This window comes from Sus scrofa, chromosome 14, assembly GCF_000003025.6.
Source record: "Sus scrofa isolate TJ Tabasco breed Duroc chromosome 14, Sscrofa11.1, whole genome shotgun sequence".
NCBI lineage: Eukaryota > Metazoa > Chordata > Mammalia > Artiodactyla > Suidae > Sus > Sus scrofa.
Genome location: NC_010456.5, coordinates 110,074,126 through 110,095,077, shown reverse-complemented (window position 1 = coordinate 110,095,077; position 20,952 = coordinate 110,074,126). Strand labels below are relative to the sequence as shown.

At 34.9% G+C, this 20,952-nt stretch overlaps 1 protein-coding gene across 3 annotated transcripts in view; it reads left to right on the top strand.

Moving 5' to 3' along the window:
* HPSE2 (heparanase 2 (inactive)) overlaps positions 1-20,952 on the top strand; it is a 704,554-nt gene that overhangs the window by 373,987 nt on the left and 309,615 nt on the right. The window lies entirely within an intron of this gene.

Below are 20,952 nucleotides of genomic sequence, written 5' to 3'. Positions count from 1 at the left end.
ACAAGGAGCCCTGTAATTAAATCAGGCCCATCTGGACAATCCATGATAATCTCCTCATGTCGGGATCCACAACTTGACATCTTCAGAATCCTTTTTGCCATATAAACTAACATTCATGGATTCCTTGGATTGGCTGTGGACATCTTGGAGGGGAGGGGAGCCATTATTCATCCTACCACATAGTTTTTAAGTTTTCACTGTCTGATAGAAATACATAGGTGCACACACCTTTACTTCTTTATTTACTTGTTTTCTGAGCAATACAATGTTAGTTTCAGATTACTGCATAATAATGTTATTTGCATACATTATAAAACAATCACCATAATAAGTCTAGTAACATCTGTTCCATACAAAATTATTGCAATATTATTGACTATACTCCTTGTGCTGTGTATTCCCATGGCTTATTTATTGTATAAATGGAAGTTTTTACCTCTTCACCCCCTTTATCTCTTTTGCCCCCTCCCCCTGCTTTCTTTCTTTCAAGTAGCATTTGCATGTATTTTTTTATCCTATTACTTTTATCCTTTCCCTGTCCTTATATTTAAAGCTTGTCTCTTTTTAAAAGTGTACAGTGGGTTTTGTTTTTCTGTTCAGCTTACAGCGGGGTTTTTTTTTGTTGTTGTTGTTTTGTTGTTTTTTTCTGTTTATGGCTGCACCTGTGGCATATGGAAGTTCACAGTCTAGGGATCAAATCAGAGCTGTAGCTGCACTGCTGCATCTGCGACCTACACTGCAGCAATGCCAGACCTTTAACAAGGCCAGGGATTTAACCTGCATCCTCACAGACACTATTTTGGTTTCTTAACCTCCTGGGCCACAACAGGACTCCAGTTTTTGTCTTTTAATTTGGAGATTTTTTTTTTTTTATGTTGAGCATTTTTCTTTTTTATACTTTATTTTTTAAATTAAAGTTTAGTTGATTTACAAAGTTGAGCCAATTTCTACTGTATTAATTGGAGTTCTCAATTCATTTCTTTTATGTTTTGTTGCTTATACATTTGGGTTTACTGTTTATTTTCTAGACATCGTTTCTCTTCTATGTTACTTTCCTTTCTTGAATTTTAAAATTCACAACTTTTATTATTTTATTCTCTTCCTGCTAATTTTGTAGACATTATTTTATAGCATTTTAGTGATTATCCCTGAAATCAAGGCATACATTCTTGTCTTATATAAATTGGTACCTTTATAATTTACTGCAAAATATGAAGACCACGAGATACTGTAAATTCATCTGAATACATCCCATTGTTTCTGGTGTTGTGCTATTTGTGCTTTACAATTTTGTGTATTTTGAACCCACACTCCCAGAAGGGAGTAAGCATGCTGGAACCCACTGGGTACCTTTATATCTGTTAATAACCACTTTTGACCATGAAAAAATCCTTTAGACTGTAATGGCTACTGCTTAGGTTTTGCCTTTCAAATCTTCCATTTATTCATTTTTGGCCAACTCTAACCCAGAGCTAGATGGGGAAGGAGATTTGGAGAAATGTTTCCAACTTAACCAAATTAGCACAAAACAAGTCTTACACTCAGATTGTCATTTTCCCCAGAAAGTATTTACTTTTGTTGCTATCAGACAATAAAAGAAGGAGCCAATTACCTCAATCCATTTGGGACTGAGCTTACTTGAAACTTGTTTCAACCTTTGTGAAGACTTCTATTTCCAGTATATACTTACAACTAGGATGCATCCTTTCAGGTTCCAAACAGAAAACTCAGAATAAGTCTTACATCTCAGGATGGTGAGACTGTGCTCAGTGTCTTACCCCTTTAGCTGCTGCTTTCACCTTGACTCTGCAGCTTCTTGGCCCTGCATTCACATCAGTCAGAAAATGCTTTGAGAGGAATACCATGAATGAATATTCAACTAGCCTCAATAAGACACCCTTCTTTCATAGATCTGCCTTTTAGGTCTTGACTTTCTTGATAACTCTCCAGTGCATTCACACTGATTTCTTTGTATTTATTTAATTTTATTTTTTAAAACAATTTTTGGAGTAGAGATGTATATTGGAGTATCCTTACAAAGTTGTGTTAGTTTCAGGTGTACAGCAAAGTAAATCAGTTACACATATATGTATATCCATTACTTTTCAGATTCTTTTCCCATATAGGTTGTTACACAGTATTGAGTAGAGTTCCCTGTGCTGTACAGTATGTCCTTTTTTACCCATTTTATATATAGTAGTGAGTATATATCAATAACAACCCCCTAATTTATCTCTCCCCCCACCATGTTTTCCCGTTGGTAACCATGAGTTTGGTTTCAAAATCTTTGAGTCTCTTTCTATTTTATAAGTTCTTCTGTATCATTTTTTATTGGATTCCAATATTAGCGATCTCATAAGACATTTGTCTTTTTTTTTAAGGCCACACCCACAGCATATGGAGGTTCCCAGCCTAGGGGTCAAATCAGAGCTGTAGCCACCTACCACAGCCACAGCAATGCCAGATCCAAGCCACATCTGTGATCTACACCACAGCTCATGGCAACGCTGGATCCCCAACCCACTGAGCGAGGTCAGTGATCGAACCTGCATCTTCATGGATACTAGTCAGATTTGTTTCTGCTGAGCCAAGATGGACACTCCCTATATTCGTCTTTCTATGTCTGACTTATTTCACTCAGTATGATAATTTCTAGGTCCATCCATGTTGCTGCAAATGGTCTTATTTCATTGGTAGATCAGATGCCTGCTTGCAAGTAATATTATAAAACAAAGCTTATGGTGAAGTAATATTCATATGCATTGCATATGGTATATTACTCTGCCATAAACATTACGCTTTTTAAATTTAATTTTTTATTGTAGTTGATATATAGTCTTCTGTCAATTTCTACTGAACAGCAAAGTGACCTAGTCTTATATCTATACACACTCTCTTTCTCATATTATCTTTCATCATGTTCCATCACAAATGATTAGACATAGTTCCCTGTGCTATATAACAGTTTACATATATTAACCCCGAACTCCCCGTACATCCCACTCCCTTCCCCTCTGCCTCCCCCTTGGCAATGACAAGTCTGTCGTCCATGTCTATGAGTCTGTTTCTGTTCTGTAGATAGGATCATCTGTGCCATATTTTAGATTCTGCATATAAGTGATATCATATGGTATCTGTCTTTGTCTTTCTGACTTACTTCAGTTAATATGAGACTCTCTAGTTCCATCCATGTTACTGCGAATGGCATTATCTTGCTCCTTTTTGTGTAGCATTCTATATATATATATATATATATATATGGCACATCTTAATTCATTCATCTGTTGAAAGACAGTTAGGTTGTTTCAAGGTCTTGGCTATTGTGAATAATGCTGCAATGAACCTAGGAGCACATGTATCTTTTTCAATGAAAGGTTGTCTGAATATGTACCCGGAAGTGGGATTGCTGGATCATATGGTAATTCTATATTTAGTGTTCTGGGGAACCTCCATGTTGGTTTCCTTAGCAGTTGTACCAATTCACATTCCCAGCAACAGTGCAAGAGGGTCCCCTCTTTTCCACACTCTCTCCAACATTTGTTATTTGTAGTCTTATTAATGATAGCCATTCTGAGTGGTGTGAAGTGGTACCTCATTGTTGTTTTGATTTGTATTTGTCTAATAATTAGTGATGCTGAGCATTTTTTCATGTGCCTGTTGGCCATTCATATGGCTTCTTTAGAGAAATGCCTTCAGGTCTTCTGCCCATTTTTCAATTAGGTTACTTGTGGGGTTGTTTGCAGTTGAGTTGTAGGAGTTGTTTATATATTTGGAGATTAGGCCCTTGTCAGTAGAATCATTTGCAACTATTTTCTCCCATTCTATAGGTTGTCTTTCTGTTGTTTTTATGGTTTCCTTTGCCGTGCAAAAGCTCTTGTTTGATTAGATCCCATTGGTCTATTTTTTATTTTATTTCTATTGCCTTAAGAGACTGACCTAAGAAAATATTTGTACAGTTGATGTCAAAGAATATTTTGCCTCTGTTCTCTTCTAGGAGGTTTATGGTGTCTTGTCTTAACGTTTTAGTCTTTAAACCATTTTGAGTTTATTTTTGCACATGGTGTGAGGGCGTGTTTTAGTTTCACTGATTTACATGCACCTGTCTACTTTTCCCGGTACCACTTACTTTTTCCAGTTTCATATTTGTGCCTCCTTTGTTGAAAATTAATTGGCCATAACTATCCACATTTACTTGTGGATTCTCTATTTTGTGCCATTGGTCTGTATGTCTGTTTTTTTTGTTTGTTTGTTTTGTTTTGTTTTTTCCACCAGTACCACACTGTCTTGATTGCTGTAGCTTTATAGTATTATCTGAAATCTGGAAGAGTTATGCCTCCAACTTGATTCCCCCCCTCAGGATTTATTTGGCAATTCTGGGTCTTTATGGACCCATATAAATTTTTGGATTCTTTATTCTAGTTCTGTGAAAAGTGTCATGGGTAATATGATAGGGATTGCATTGAATCTGTAGATTGCTTTGGATAGTATGGCCATTTTAACAATAGTAATTCTTCCAATCCAGGAGCATGAGATATCTTTCCATTTTTTGAATCCCCTCTAATTTCCTTGATTAGTGTTTTATAGTTCTCAGCATGTAAATCTTTCACCTCCTTGGTGAGGCTTATTCCTAGGTATTTAATTTTGGGGGTTGCAATTTTAGAAGGTATTATATTTTTATATTATTTTTCTAATATTTCATTGTTATTATACAGAAATCAACTGATTTCTGAATGTTAATCTTGTATTCTGTTACTTTATTGAGTTCATTGATAAGTTCAAGTAGTCTTTGGGTGGAGTCCTTAGGGTTTTCTATATATAGTATCATGTCATCTGCATAGAGTGAAAATTTTACCTATTCTCTTCCAATTTGGATAACTTTTATTTCTTTTGTCTGTCTGAAAACTCTGGTTAGGACTTCCAGTATTATGTTGAATAAAATCATGAATGGGTGTTGAATTTTGTCAAATGCTTTTTTGCATCTATTGAGATGATCATGTGGTTTTTGACTTTTCTCTTGTTAATGTGGTTTTTGACATTGATTGATTTGCATATGTTGAACCATCCTTATAAACTTGAGATGAATCCCACTTGGTTGTGGTGTATGACTTTTTTATATGTTGTTGGATTTGGTTGGCTAAAATTTGTTGAGAATTTCTGCATGTATATTCATCGAAGATATTGGCCTATAATTTTCTTTTTGGGTAGTATCCTTGTCTGGTTTTTCTGCTAGGGTGATGGTAGCTTCATGGAATATCTTTGGGAGTGTTCCTTCTTCTTTACCCTTTTGGTAAAGTTTAAAAATGATATGTACACAATGGAATATTACTCAGCCATTGAAAAGAACGAAATACCAGCATTTTTTGCAACATGGATGGACCTAGAAACTATCATGCTAAGTGAAGTCAGCCGTGCAATGAGACACCAACATCCAATGCTTTCACTGACATGTGGAATATGAAAAAAAGACAGACAGACTGAACTTCTTTGCAGAACAGACGCAGCCTCACAGACATTGAAAAACTTATGGTCTCCAGAGGAGACAGTTTTGGGGGTGGGGGGATGTGCCTGGGCTGTGGGATGGAAATCCTGTGAAATCAGATTGTTATGATCATTATACAACTACAGATGTGATAAATTCATTTGAATAATAAAAAATTTAAAAAAAAAGATTCAGGGGTGGTCATGATGATCACATTCCCATTTAATGCTTGTGCTGAATGAAGAAATGGTTATGGATTATTATAATTTATTCATGTGGTGAGCCCAGTTATAGCTATAGTTCTAGAAAGCAATTCAACCAAGATCCTCACGACTGGTATTCAACTATGGAATTGGGAAGACGTTTCTCTTTATATGAATAACTACCAGAAGTCATTTATTTTACCTGGCAAACAGTAGTACATCTCCACAGTAAGTTCTCCTGATATATACCATATAAAGTTCTACAAAGATCTCAACCGTCTTGATGTTCCATAGAACATGACACTAGTACTTCCCAGAACATCACTCTTGCCTGTAATACTGATGGCATCAAGCTAATTGGACTTGGCGAGTAAAATCTTGCAAGAATTTTAAATGTGTTATCAAGGCACAAGTAAACTAGAAAGTAAAAGATAAATGACGAAAATTCAGAGGCCTGTTACCTCAGTGAAGTTTTTGGTAATGCAGGGGTCTAGAGCATGATGAGACAAAACAAGCTGGTACAAAATCTTGGTGCAAACGTTCAAATGTTGAAGACAAAAATATGTTACATTTGAATATACTACTCTGACACACTAAGTAAGCATGACACTTCCACTTGTAAGTGGCGCTCACAGCAGGAAAAGGTCTGTGCAGCAACCCCAGGATGCCATAAGAAGATATTATCCATGGGCCTTTAACCCAGCTAATCCAGATTTACTCAAATTGTCTGTGGAAAAGCGAAATTTTCTATGAAGCCTTTGGAAAATCCTAATACAAATATCATAGTGCAGCTCTCTCAGGTTTGGGTGAAAACCATGCCCTCTTCTTCAGATAATTGTTTGATTTTTAAGCAACAACTTCTCAATTGGTGTAAATTCTGGTAGAAATTGAATGCTTAACCATAAATACATATGAACTCATGAGGAATTCCTAATGAACTGTTAATCTAAAAGCAAAATAATAATAATAATTGTGCCTGTTTTACAGATATTAAAAACAAAATCAGCAGGGCCAAAATTTCAAATGAATTCATTTTATTTCATGAGATTAAATAATTGTTGTTAATTGTTAAAAAAAAAAAAGGTTGTGTATAAGTTCTTTTTTGTAAGTTTGGTAGACATCACCTGTGAAGCCATCTGGTCCTGGACTTTTGTTTGTAGGGAGTGTTTTTAATTAATTTTCAGTTTCATTGCTAGTGATGGGTCTGTTTAAATGATCTATTTCTTCTGGATTTTGTTTTTGTGGTATGCATGTCTCTAGAAAGTTTTCAATTTTTTTAGCTTCTCAAATTTGTTGGCATAATATAATTCATAGTATTCTCTGATGGTTTTTTGTATTTCTTCAGGATCCATTGAAGTTTCTCCTTTTTCATTTCTTATTTTGTTAATTTGGGTTCTTTCTTTCTTGTTCTTGATGTGTCTGGCCAGAGGTTTGTTAATTTTGTTTGCCCTTTCAAAGAATCAGCTCTTGATTTAATTATTTTTTTTCTATTGTTTTTGAATCTCTTTTATTGATTTACTTTCTGATCTTTATGAAGTCCTTCCTTCTGCTGACTTTAGGTTTTGTTTGTTCTTCTTTTTCTAATTCTTTTGAGTGGTAGGTTAAGATGTCACTTTGAGATTTTCCTTCTTTTTTGAGGAAGGCCTGAATCACTATGAACATCCCACTAAGTCAGGAAGTTCCCATCTATGCTGCATCCCATAGTCTTTGAATGGTTGTGTTGTCATTATCATTTGTCTCAAGATATTTTTTAATTTCCCTTTTGATTTCCTTGTTAACAGACTGTGGGTTGTTTTTGTTTTTGTTTTTGTTTTTTTGTAGCATGTTGTTTAGTCTCCATATAGTCAGCTTGTTCTCATTTCTATTCCCGTGGTTGATTTCTAAGTTTTAGGCCCTTGTGGTAAGAGAAGATGCTTGAAATAATTTCTATACCCTTAAATTTGTTGAGGTTACTTTTGTGCCCCAGTTTGTGTCAATCCTTGAGAATGTTCCATTTGCATTTTAAAAGGATGTATATTCTGGTTTTTTGGATGTAATGTACTAAAAGTATTGATTAAGTCTAACTGTTATGTTATGTCATTTAGGATCTCTGTTGCCTTATTAATTTTCTGTTTGGAGGATCTTTCCGTTGATTTGAGTGGGGTGTCAAAATCTCCTACTATTATTGTATTCCTATCAATTTCTCTTTTTATGTCTGTTAGCATTTGTTGTATGTATTTGAGTGCTCCTATATTAAGGGCATATATATTTGTAAGTATAATATCCTCTTTTTTAATTGACCCTTTTATTATTTCATAATGTCCTTCTTTGTCTTTCTTTATGGTCTTTGTTTTATAGTCTCTTTTGTCTGATATGAGTATTGTAACTCCTGCTTTTCCTGTCCTTTCCATTTGCATGAAGTAACTTTTTCCATTCCCTCACTTTCAATTTATATGTGTCCTTTGCCCTAAGGTGAGTCTTTTGTAGGCAGCATATTGTAGGCTCTTTTTTTTCCCCCCAGTCTTCCAGTCTGTGTCTTTTGATTGGAGCATTCAGTCCATTGACTTTTAAGGTAATTTTTGATAAATATGTATTTGTTGCCATTTTAAACCTTGTTTTCCACTTGATTCTCTTTTTCTCCTTTGTTCCTTTCTTTTTTTGGTTGGATGATTCCCTTTTATTTTATGGTTGTGTCCTCTTCTTTTTAGTTTTTATGAATGTATTGTTTGGTTTCGATTTGCGGGTGCCCTGTTTTTCAATTATATTACCCCCTTCCTTTATCTGCTTGTTTTAGCCTGATGGTCATATAGGCTCAAACACATTCTTAAAAAAAAAAAAGAGTCTAGATTTTCTTACTCTCCTTCCTGACATTTCATGATTTTGATGTCCTTCTTCACTCCTTCATGTTTATCCTTTTACTGTTCCTTGTGTTTATCCATAGATTTCTCAAATAGTTTTTCCTTTTTTCCTTTTTGATCTGCACACTGGTTTATTTCAGTGATTACTCTCCAATTGTGATTTCTTTCCTGTTTAGAGGAGAACTTCCAGTAGTTCTCTCCAAGGGAATGACCTTCAAAGCCTGAGTCTCAGCACCCAACCCCTGCCTGATTGTCTCAGGCTGTGATGTGCAAGGGCAGTGGTTCTGATGATCTGTGCTGCTCTTTTTCTGTTTTGCCCTCCTCACTTTTCTCTGAGGCTTTGACATTCCCCCTCTGGAACCATGGCTTTCCAGGTTCTGGGTTCCTTTCCTCTTTCACAGATCCCTGTCAGGTGTGCTGGTCCCAGCCAATTCCTTTTTTTTTTTCTTTTCTCTCTCTCTCCTTTTTCTTTTGTTTTTTCCTTTTGTTCTATCCAGTTATGTGGAGGGTTTCTTTCCTTTTTGTGGAAGTTTAAGGTCTTCTACCACTGTTCAGTAGATGTTCTACACTGTTCATGTAGATGGGTTTTTTTTTTATGTGTTTGAGGGAAAAAGTAAGTGCTGTGTCTTACTCCTCTACCGTCTTGATCCCACCCCCTCAACTTCGTTTTAAAATCCAAAGTGATTTTTCAGTCCAGTTTTTCTAGCAACAGGAGGAAGTCTGATGCAGCCTGACTCTTCATGATTAAGAATGGAAGTCTCCGAGTTTTTTTAAAATTTATTGGCCAAAAGGGTATCATGTAATAGCAAGTTATATTGGCTGATAAATAGGAAGGGGCTGAGATGACATTAAGAAACAATACATAATGGTTACTGGCTGACTTCCCTATTGCTAAAGATAATTGTTTATAATAGTTAAAGAAATAAACATCTGCTGCTTCTCACTATGGAGCATCATAATACATAGATTTGCTCAAATGAAAAGTAGGTCATAAATTGCAATTTAGTATGTCTGCCATTAATGTGCTCCTATTTGGTTGTTTTCTCAGGTTTTTTAATAAGTGTGGCCTTTCACTTTAGTATTTTTTGGATAGACTATTAGTTTAATCACAAGTCATGGCCTCTAAATTTGGTGAAAATCTGTACAGTCATTTTTACTTGACATGCCACAGAGAAGTAAAGAGACTACTATGTTTATATGAGTTGGATCTGTATAATCTACAAAATACTGGCAGACCTAATGAGTGAATTTAGCAAAATTGTAGGCCATATGTCAGTATACAAAAATCATTTATAATTCTATATACTAGCCACAAACAACTGGAAAATAAAACTTTAAAACTGCTATTTTCAATAACAACAAAACAAAATATACTTAGTAATAAACTTGATAAATTGGATCCTGAAAATTCACAGAAAACTTTTTCATTAACATGTATGAACTTTTTGGGTTGAACAAATTCAAACCCCGCCTCTAGCAATTACTAGCAGGGTAGTATTAGGTGTTTAGCCTCTCTAGACTTGAGTGTCCCATTTTTTAAAATTAGGATAATCAAAATTTTCCTCAAGGGTTTGAAGTGAATTAACATATATGGCACATAGCAAGTGCTTAGTAAATATTAGTGGTCTCTCTCTTCTCTGCATAATAATATGGAGGTCATGGTCTACTTTTGAATTTACAATGTTTTATTTCAAATGTGGACAAGTTGGCTATCTTTTCAGTTGGTTTATTAAAACAAAACCATATTGAATGAAAGAATACTATTAAAACATATAATGTTGGAGTTCCCGTCATGGCGCAGTGGTTAACGAATCCGACGTTGCGGGTTCGATCCCTGGCCTCGCTCAGTGGGTTAACGATCCGGCGTTGCCATGAGCTGTGATGTAGGTTGCAGATGCGGCTTGGATCCCGTGTTGCTGTGGCTCTGGTGTAGGCTGGCGGCTACAGCTCCGATTAGACCCCTAGCCTGGGAACCTCCATATGCCGTGGGAGCGGCCCAAAGAAATAGCAAAATGACCAAAAAAAAAAAAAAGTATAATGTTTATAACCATTTGTTTACCAATTCATTCACAAAGCAAAGGCCAGGAAACTGTCATATGGAAAATATTGCCTTATAAATGCTAATAATGACAAAGAGGGTTATTTATAGAGAGATAGTAACTTGAAATCTATAGGATAAAGTAAAAGAGTTTCTGTTTTAATATAAATATCTAATAAAATTAACTGAACTATTTTAGGCATATCTATTCCTTCAGAGAAATAATAGTTTATTACAACCTTTAACTCTGTCAGACTCATAGAACATTAGTTCAGTGAAAAAGCATATTATTGTAGCATTATGTCTCAAACATTTAACGTATTTTTAGTTAGCAGTTGATTTCCAGGAAAGCTAATTGTGAAGTGCACCATGAGCGCAGGACCAGATATAAAATAGCTTGTGGTAGGTCATTGCATCCACTAGGTCATCTGGCTTCTTTTAGACTGGTGATTATGTGAGAGCCTCAAAACGTGGTAGCTATTTTTATACATTTTATTTATATATATATAATTTATATAACTATATAATTCACTAAAACATATCATAAATAATATAATTAATAAATAATCCTCTATGTAATTTATATCATTATATACTATATATAATGACATAAATATATGTTTTGTACTTATAAATTATTTAAGTAAATATATAAAAATTTGTATAATTAATATATATTTTATATTAATATAATATAAATATAATAGAATTATAATGTAATATAAATATATATTTATATATATAGAAATATATGTAATATATTAGGTAATATATAAGTTCTATGTAACAATATAAATCTGTAAGTAGTATATTCATATACAATACATATGTAACATACTTATATATCAAAATATATACACAATTTCCCCCTCAAAAATCCTGCAAAGCAAGAGAAATGAAGTAATTAACTTGGGATATAAGCTGTTCAGCAGTAGAATTGGACCCAATCCCATGCTGATTTATTCCAGAATTTGTGTCTTTAAACAAATTATATTTTACTCTTGCTTAGCATTCCTCTAATTGATCTGGTCCTATTAGACTCTTGGGGGAGAGGGCCACTTTTATACTTAAATGAAGGAGGAAGTGATTTTAAGGAATCCGAGACCAACAATTCCTCCTCTTTGACTTCACAATGCTTTGGAGATGATGAATTGAAGCTTCTTGTTCAGGTGACCATATTCAACCTAATGACTAGGACACTGCCTAAAAAAGAAACATCCTGTTTTTATCTAGGAGATGATATATATAGTTTGGAGACCAAAACTGCTGGAATTTATGAACCTTTCATGATTTATAGGAAGCAAATATTTAAAGTTCTGCTCCTAAGTCTTTGATACAGATTAGTGCTTAGGTGGCTCAAGTTTCATGATGAGTGACATTTATTATTAGTTGTTTGTCACTTGAAATGAAAGATCAGAAAGCAGTTTTCCCTGGAGAAAGAAACTCCAAGTTTTCATTGGGATAACAGAAATATCCGAGAGTTAAGGGGAAGTAAACAGAATTGGGAGGCTGGAAAAAACCAGGAATGATCACCAGATCTTTAATGTTCTGGGACCTTTTTATCAAGTGTTTGGTTCTCTCAAACCCATAGAGAATATTTGCCTGAGAGTCCACATGAACTGTGGTTCATGCTCTGCTGCTATTGAGTCTCAAATTCCCTTGAAATTAAGAATTACCTGAAGTGGCACAAATTCTTGTAGTTATCCACCCTATTGAAGTAGAGTTTTTAGGGGAGAAGCTTATTAATCTATGTGTGTAATAAGCATTCAAAGAAGAAAAAGAAAGAGAAAACTCAAGGTGACTGTCATCATCAAAGAAGCTGAGAAACAGTGCCTTAAATCTGTGCTGTTGCACACAGTTGCCACAAGCCATGTATGCTATTGAGGGCTTGAAATGTGGACAGTTCCGCATGTCAAAATGTTGATATTATGGATATATTGGGCTAAAGAAAATGTATCACTAAAATTAATTTCCTTTTTTAAAGCCAATCTTAAAAAATTAACACATGCAGCTTATATGACATTTGTTTTTCTGTACAGTGCTGCTTTAGCAAACACAAAATAGTGTTTCTCATTTATGGTTCATGGACCACTTGTAGCAGACTCATCTGGGGTGGCTTGTTCAAATGATAGAGTCTGGGAGTTCCTGTTGTGGTGCAGTGGAAACAAATCCGACTAGCATCCATGAAAATGCGGGTTTGACCCCTGGCCTTGCTCAGTGGGTCAGGGATCCAGCATTGCTGTGGGCTGTGATGTAGGTCACAGACACGGCTCAGATCCCATGTTGCTATGGCTGAGGTATAGGCAGGAAGCTGTAGCTCCCATTCGACCCCTTGCCTGGGAACTTCTATATGCTGTGGGTGCAGCCCTAAAAATAAAAAAAGTTAAAATATAAAAAAATAAAATTATAGAGTCTGGGGTACCAGCACAGGAATCTCTGAGGGTGGGCCCCAGACATCTGTCTTTTTAATAGGTTTCGCAGTTGATTCCTCTGCACAGTAAAGCTTGAGAATTCATAGAAAATTCATTCATTTCTGACTTTCCCATTTCCAAATCATAGGAGTCAGAAAAATTCAGATCAATATGAGATTACTAACAGATAATGTCCTGTTGGGTAACTCTTGATCCATTCATAATCCTCCACAAACAATATTCCTTGTGTATTGACACTGAAGTGTTATCCATAAGAAGATTGTTCTATGATTAAACCTGTCTGATAGCAATGTGGCATTCTCCCTTGCTAGTGCTAGATAATTTTATAAGAAAGAACCACAGTAATCAAATGAAAGCTAGGACATCTTTATTAAAATGAGACAAAGTAGACTTCAAAATAAGGAGTATTTCTGGGTGAAGGGGAACGCTACATAATGATAAAGGGGTTGAATCATAAAAAGACAATAATCTTAAATATGTATGCTTATAACAACAAATATTCAAAGTATAGGAAGCAGAATTGGTTAGATTTGAAAGGAGAAATAGACAAATTCACATTTCTCCTTGGAGACTTCAGTACTCCTTCTACAATATGCTAGGATAAGTCGACAGAAAATCAATAAGAAAATGGAAAACCTGACAACAATATCACCCAGCTTTATGGAATGACATTTATAAAACACTCAACCACAACAAAATACTCACTCTTTTCAAGTGCACAGAGAACATTCACCCCATATTTATAGGCCTTAAATTTAGGCCAAATCTTAATACATTTAGAAGGACTGAAATCAAACAAAGTATAGTCTATGACTGGAATAGAAATAAACTAAAAACCTGTAACAAAGATATCTAAAAAATTCCCCAAATATTTTGAAAATCTTCAAATATCTATAACTTAAAATCACACACAAAAAAGCTAAGCAACCCGCAGGTCAAAGAGGAAGTCACAAAGGAAATTTTAAAACATTGTTTATTTACAATGTTAAGCCATTGAGACTTAGGGGTTGTTTGTTACTATAGTATATGCTAGAAGTTAAACTCATTATTACTGCTGAATGGAAGACACTCTTCCCTTTGGCACATAGGCCTTTCTTAGTGTGCCATTGATACTCAAGTTAGTTCTACCAATTCTACCTCTCTAAACTCTCCATTCCTATCTCACTATGTTGTATTAGGCACCTAGTACAATAACCTCCCAACTGGTCTACCTCTAATTTTGTGCCACTTTTAAGTTATTCTTTATCCTACCATTGAAATTATCTTTTAATATTACCTACAATGTAAAATATTAACTTGTTAGTCATTTACACTCATTTAAGGAGGAGCCCAGGGAGCAGGCTGGCTAGTAGGTTAAACAATATGGTGCCTCCAACCTCCCAACACATGCATCACCACTGCCTCTGCATTTGCCTGCTGACTGCTCAGCCCTCTTAGTGGTGAAGCAATATCTCTTCACCACTGCAAGTAACCACTGTCTTGAATTCAGAAATAGGGAGTTAATATTCATTGGAGTTGATCAAGACAAGCTTATATTCTAGCCCAATTAAAATACTTTAAAAATAGTTGAAAAAATTCTCTCTCTTTATGAGTATTAGTCTACCTGAAACAAATTATCTTTGCATATGGTATTCATACTTTATAAAAAGGTATTTTTAAGTAGTAGTTTTTGGTTTTAAACTCAGTGATCACAAGCTTTCTGCATTTGAGTAGTTTTAGTCACCATGCAGATGGAGAGGGCAATAAATAGGTTTATTTTAAAAATAGACATATGAAGACATACAGATGGCCAAAAAACACATGAAAAAATGTTCAACATCACTCATTATTAGAGAAATGCAAATCAAAACCACTATGAGAAACCACCTTACACCAGCCAGAATGGCCATCATCAAAAAGTCTACAAACAATAAGTGCTGGAGAGGGTATGGAGAAGAAGGAACCCTAGTACACTGTTGGTGGGATTGTAAATTGGTGCAACCACTATGGAAAACAGTATGGAGAGTCCTCAGAAAACTAGACATAGAACTACCATTTGATCCAGCAATCCCACTCCTGGGCATCTACCCAGAGAAAACCATGACTTGCAAAGTCACATGTATTCCGATGTTTGTTGCAGCACAATTTTCAATAGCCAAGACAAGGAAACAACCTAGATATCCATCGACAGAGGAGTGGATCAAGATGTGGTACATATAGGCAATGGAATATTACTCAGCCATTACAAGGAACAAAATACTGGCATTTTTAGCAACATGGATGGATCTAGAAATTATCATGCTAAGTGAAGTCAGTCAGACAATGAGACACCAACATCAAATGCTATCACTGACATGTGGAATCTGAAAAAAAGGACAGAATGAACTTCTTTGCGGAACAGATACTAACTCACAGACTTTGAAAAACTTCTGGTCTCCGAAGGAGACAGTTCAGGGAGTGGGGAGATGCGCTGGGGTTGTGGGATGGAAATCCTATAAAACTGGATTGTGATGATCATTGTACAACTATAAATGTAATAAATTCATTGAGTAATAAAAAAAGAATAAAATAAAAATAGACATGTGTATATGTATGTTTGTGTAAATATATACACACATAATATACAATGTAGAACATATGTAATATATAAAATATATAGATAAATTAAAAATAAATTTAAAAAATGTAAATATAAATTCTTTAGTTATTGCTCAAAATGAGTGTCAAGTTTTGTGCCATCTTATCTCATGTAATTGGGATATGGCTTGCTGCATAGAGTATTTACTCCTTTATGTATAACCTACTCTTCTAACACAGTGCTTATCCCACACTGGGCAGTACGTAGCATATCTTTTATAGATGACTAAAATAATTCACTTTGGCAGCCTCCGTTTAATGCCCCTTACTGGCATTTATAAGCCATATGTGCTTATGGCTCTGTATTTTTGTCCCCTAGAACTTCTGCTGCTTTTGCTCAAAATGGCTGCATGCCAGATAAACCAGTCGCTATTGCCCCTCTTTAGCTGCCTGCAGCCACCACATTTGTCAGGTTGCTTCCTCTTCTACTTCAGTGCATCCTTGGACTATCCATTTGCCTCCTTTGGCTTAGCAGTAACTGTATTTTATCAGTTAAATGTAGCAGGGCTTTCTATAACACTTGGAGTCTCCCTGCATGGAAAAAAGGGATGAATCAGAAATGACAATACATTTTAAGATAGTAATTCACTGGCATAGGGCAAAAGGGGCCATATGAAAATACACTGTATTAAAATTTGTGGGATGCAGCTAAAACAGTGCTTTAAGGGAAATTTGTTCCACTAAATGCTTATGTAAGCACCAATGATTTAAAGTTTCAACATTATGCAACTATAAAAGAAGCAAAAATTTAAGCCCACAGCATGAAAAGGATGGAAATAATAATGATAAGAACAGACATCAGTGAAATTGGAAGAATAACAAAAGAGGAAATCAAAAGCCGGTTCTTTGAAATTAGTAAAATTGACAAACCTCTAGCCAGACTGACCAAGAAAAAAAAGTGATAAGGCAAATTATGTGCCCCCAAATTTGAGAACTTAGATGAAATAGACAAATTCCTTGGAAGATCCAAACTACCAAAATTCACTGACGGATAAATTGGTAACCCAAATAGCACTGTGATTATTAAAGAAAAATTCAATTAATAGTTAAAAATCTTTCAGTGAAGAAAACTCTAGACCCATACATATTGCTTCATTGGAAAATTCTACCAAACATATAAGAAAAAAAATAATCCTGGTTATATACCAAAACTACAAGGAAATAGAAAAGGAAGAAACACTTCCCAGCTCATTTTATGAGACTAGTATTACCCTGATATGAAAATCAGACAAAGTTATTACAGGAAAACTGTAGACTGATGTCCCTCATGAACAGAGAATCAGAAATACTTCACAAAATATTGGTAAATTGAATCCAAAAAAGACTCAGGCTAATTCTATATTCAAAAATCAATCAGTATTCTTCAGGCCAAATAAGAAAAACCAATATATTCATCAATAGATGTAGAAAAAGCATTTGACAAACTTCAACATCCATTAATGACAAAAACTGACAGCAAATGAGGAATGCAGGGAAATTTCCTCACCCTGATAAAGCACGTCTGCAGAACCCACTGTAATGCTTAATGATGGAAGACTAAATGTTTTTCTCTTGAATAGAGAACAAAGCAAGGATATCCACCTTGACAACTATTATTCAGCAGGACAGTAGATAAGAAAATTAAAGTCATCCTGATTATAAAGGGATAAGTAAAACTCTCTTCATAGACAATGTAACTGTACAGAAACTTTCAAGGAATCTATACAAACATCACTATAACTTGTAAGTGTCCCATTTAGCTAGTATCCTAGCTAGATAGCAGGATGCAGGTTGATATAAAAATTATATTTCTATTTTGGAAATTGAAATTTTAAAAATAGTACAGTAGCACCCAAAACTGTGTAACAATTAGGTATAACTCAAGCAAAATATGTTTAAGATTTGCATGCTGAAAAATGCAAAACACTGCTAAAATAAATCAAAGGATACCTGAATAAATGGAGATATTTGCTGTGTTTATAGTTTGCAGATCCCCAAGTAAAAATAGAGGAGGAGAAGTAATGTTTTTCACCCAAGCAGAAAGTTAGCGCCTACTGATTGCCATGGAAACATAAATTGACTGTGATCATGATTTTGAAGAAATGCATGAATTTGGACCAGACTAAAGGACAAAAAATTTTTTACAGCCTTTTCCCATCTGTTCTGCCTATAACAAAGAAAGATCAAAGAATTAAAGTAACTTTGCTGGGAAGTAACAGAAGGGAGTCCCAGATAAGGTTGGTAGGAAAAGCACTTAATTAAAGTCAATGCCTTGAGAGAGTAAGTCAGATAAATGGGTTTTACCTTCAGTATGTAGCATGCTTTGAAGTATAAATGTATACTTTTAGTATTCCTTTAGTATTTAGTATATATTATAGCTTTACTATTTACTATTTAATACTCCTCAGTATTTAATACTCCCAAGAATATAAGCCTCTAGGTTCTTGTAGCACTAAAGATTTTAGTTGATAATGTTATTATTAATATTATTATTTTCTTTATTTTCAAATGTACCAATGCTGATAAAAATTAAGACCTTTTGCATCATCCTCTCTTATCCCTCTTAATTCCCAGGGTTAGTTGTCAGTTTACTGGGTCTCTGTTCTAACCTTTATCTGGATATGAATGTATATATATGTATGTGTGTGTATATATATATATATGTGTGTGTGTGTGTGTGTGTGTATTCATAAACATATAGAGAGCTTTCAAAATCCCCAAAAGGAGACATATTATACTTATCGTTTAATAACTTGCTCTTTTTCACTTAACAGTGTATCATACCTCTATTTTTGTCAGTACAGATCAACCATTTTTTTTTTAGTGTTACATTATATTCATAGTAGGTTGACACCTTAATTTTTAAATACTTTATGGAAAAAACTTTAAACATGTGCGGAAAACCAGAGAGAATTGTATAATGAAATCATCACTCAATTTCAACAAGTAACAACTCATGACAATTTTGTTTCATCTATATACTCACCCACTCTCCTACCCACTTATGAATAGACCTTAAGGTTACGTCTAATATTTTACTAAACAAATGCGTCTATAGTGTATATATTTGTAAATGTATCTGTGCATACATCAAAACTTTGAGCCTCAGAGCTCTGGAATGAGTGGTTGTCAATTCTCTGATGGAAGAGTCACCTGGGAGGGTAGATGTTTAGACTATATTAGATTGCAAGAGAAAAACTAAGCAGAAAACTAAAATCTGGAAATTAGCTAGTTCATATAGCTGGGGGCTTGGAATGGAAGCCAGTCATTAGAGATAAATGTTTTCAGTTAAGATAAGCTCTAGCTTGCATGTTAAGCTAGAAAACTGTAACTTCAGAGCTATGTAGCTAGGACACTAATTGGAGATTATCAAGACTGGAACTTTATGGCACCTTTGAAGAGCTCTCTAAATGTAATAATGGAAATATAAGTTTTTATATAGAGACTGTAAAATTAGGGAAATGTGAGCTGTATTTGAGAGGGCCCAGATTGCACTCAGATTTTGTTAGTGTGATTTCTCTGAAGATTATCAGATGTTTGCATTATTCAGACCTTGTTGTAAAATAGCATGCTTTACCAATAAAGAAAACTTGGTTCAGCTGGCTTAGAAAAAGGATTTATGTCTGCCTAAACTCTCCTAAGTGTTAGTTGGATGGCTGCTGAAGCATGATTCTAAATTTCTAGAAAAGTTCAGATTCTGATTTCTTGATTAAGCATTATATGCTAGAAATTGTATTTGATTGACCATATCAGCTATTGTATTAATTAGATTTATGAAGTTGTAATGTCTCCAGCTGGTGAAGTTTGGAAAAGTGTAGAGTAATAAAAGAGATTATTTCTAAGGAAGTAACACTTGTCTTTGGAATTGAATTGGGTATATGAGATAAGAGGTTTAAAAAAGTGGAAGGATGGAGCTAAAATTTAAGATAGGATGACCAGGAGGATGATAATACCATCAACAGAAGCAGAGGATTTCTGGGAGGTAAAAATACTTTAGGGGGATGATGATGAGTTCAGAGGATTCTTGGAGTCAGAGAACTGTGAGTCAGAGATGTTGATTTTAGAGCAGCTCATATAGAGATGTAGCCTGAAGCAGTGTAAAAAAAAAAAAAAAGTCATCTCTTAGAGCTTATAAAAGAACTCAAGGCTGAAAGCCCACTCCTGGGTATATATCCACACAAAACTATAATTCAAAAACATACAAGCACCTCTATGTTCATAGCAACAAGACAAGCTATAACCTTAGTGACCATCCACAGGTGAATGGATAAAGAAGATGTTGTACATATATACAATGGAATACTACTCAGCCATAAAAAGAATGAAACAAACCATTTGCAGCAGCATAAATGGACACAGAGATTATCATACTAAGTTAGGTAAGTCAGAAAGAGAAAGACAAATACCATGTGATATCACATACATGGAATCTAAGATATGACATAAATGAACTTACCTAAGAAAGAGAAACAGGCTGACAGACATGGAAAACAGACTTGTGGTTTCTAAGGGGGAGGAGGGTAGGGGAAGTATGTATTGGGAGTTTGGAATTGGCAGATGCAATCTATTATATATAGAATGGATGAACAACAAGGTCCTGTTATATCACATAGGGAACTCTATTCAATATCCTGTAACAAACTGTAATGGAAAAGAATATTAAAAAGAAGGTGTGTGTATGTGTGTGTGTGTGTGTGTATGTATGTATATATACACGTGTGTGTGTGTATACATATATATATGTATACACGCATATATATCTGAATCACTTTGCTGTACAGAGGAAATTAACATTCTATTGTAAATCTACTATACTACTATAAAATAAATTTAAAAAAAACTCAAGGCTAATGTGTAGAATATCTCCCCATTCAGTATGCAGAAGATAAAGTGAGTCTGAGAAGAATCTGTCAGAGATGAGAGAGCTTAGAACAGTGACCCAGTAGAGGGAAGTCAGCATTTCCAGTTTTTTCCACAGCAACTCAGTCACTAAAGGGAAATCAAAGGTGTTTTTTACTTGCCCATCAATACACTTGACTAAGTGGCTTCAACAAATTGGGAAACTCCACATATTACTAGAGCTTATTTTATTATTTTTATAATTAAATGCTGTCATCAAGAAACAAAATCTTGGACATGGAGACCAGACTTGTGGTTGCCAAGGGGGTGGAGGAGGGAGTGGGATGGACTGGAAGTTTGGGGTTAGTAGATGCAAACTGTTGCACTTGAAGTAGATAAGCAATGATATCCTGCTGTACAGTGCAGGGAACTATAGCCAGTCACCTGTGATGGAACATGATGGAGGATAATGCGAGAAAAAGAATGTATATAGGTATAAGTGGGTCATTTTGCTGTACAGAATAAATTG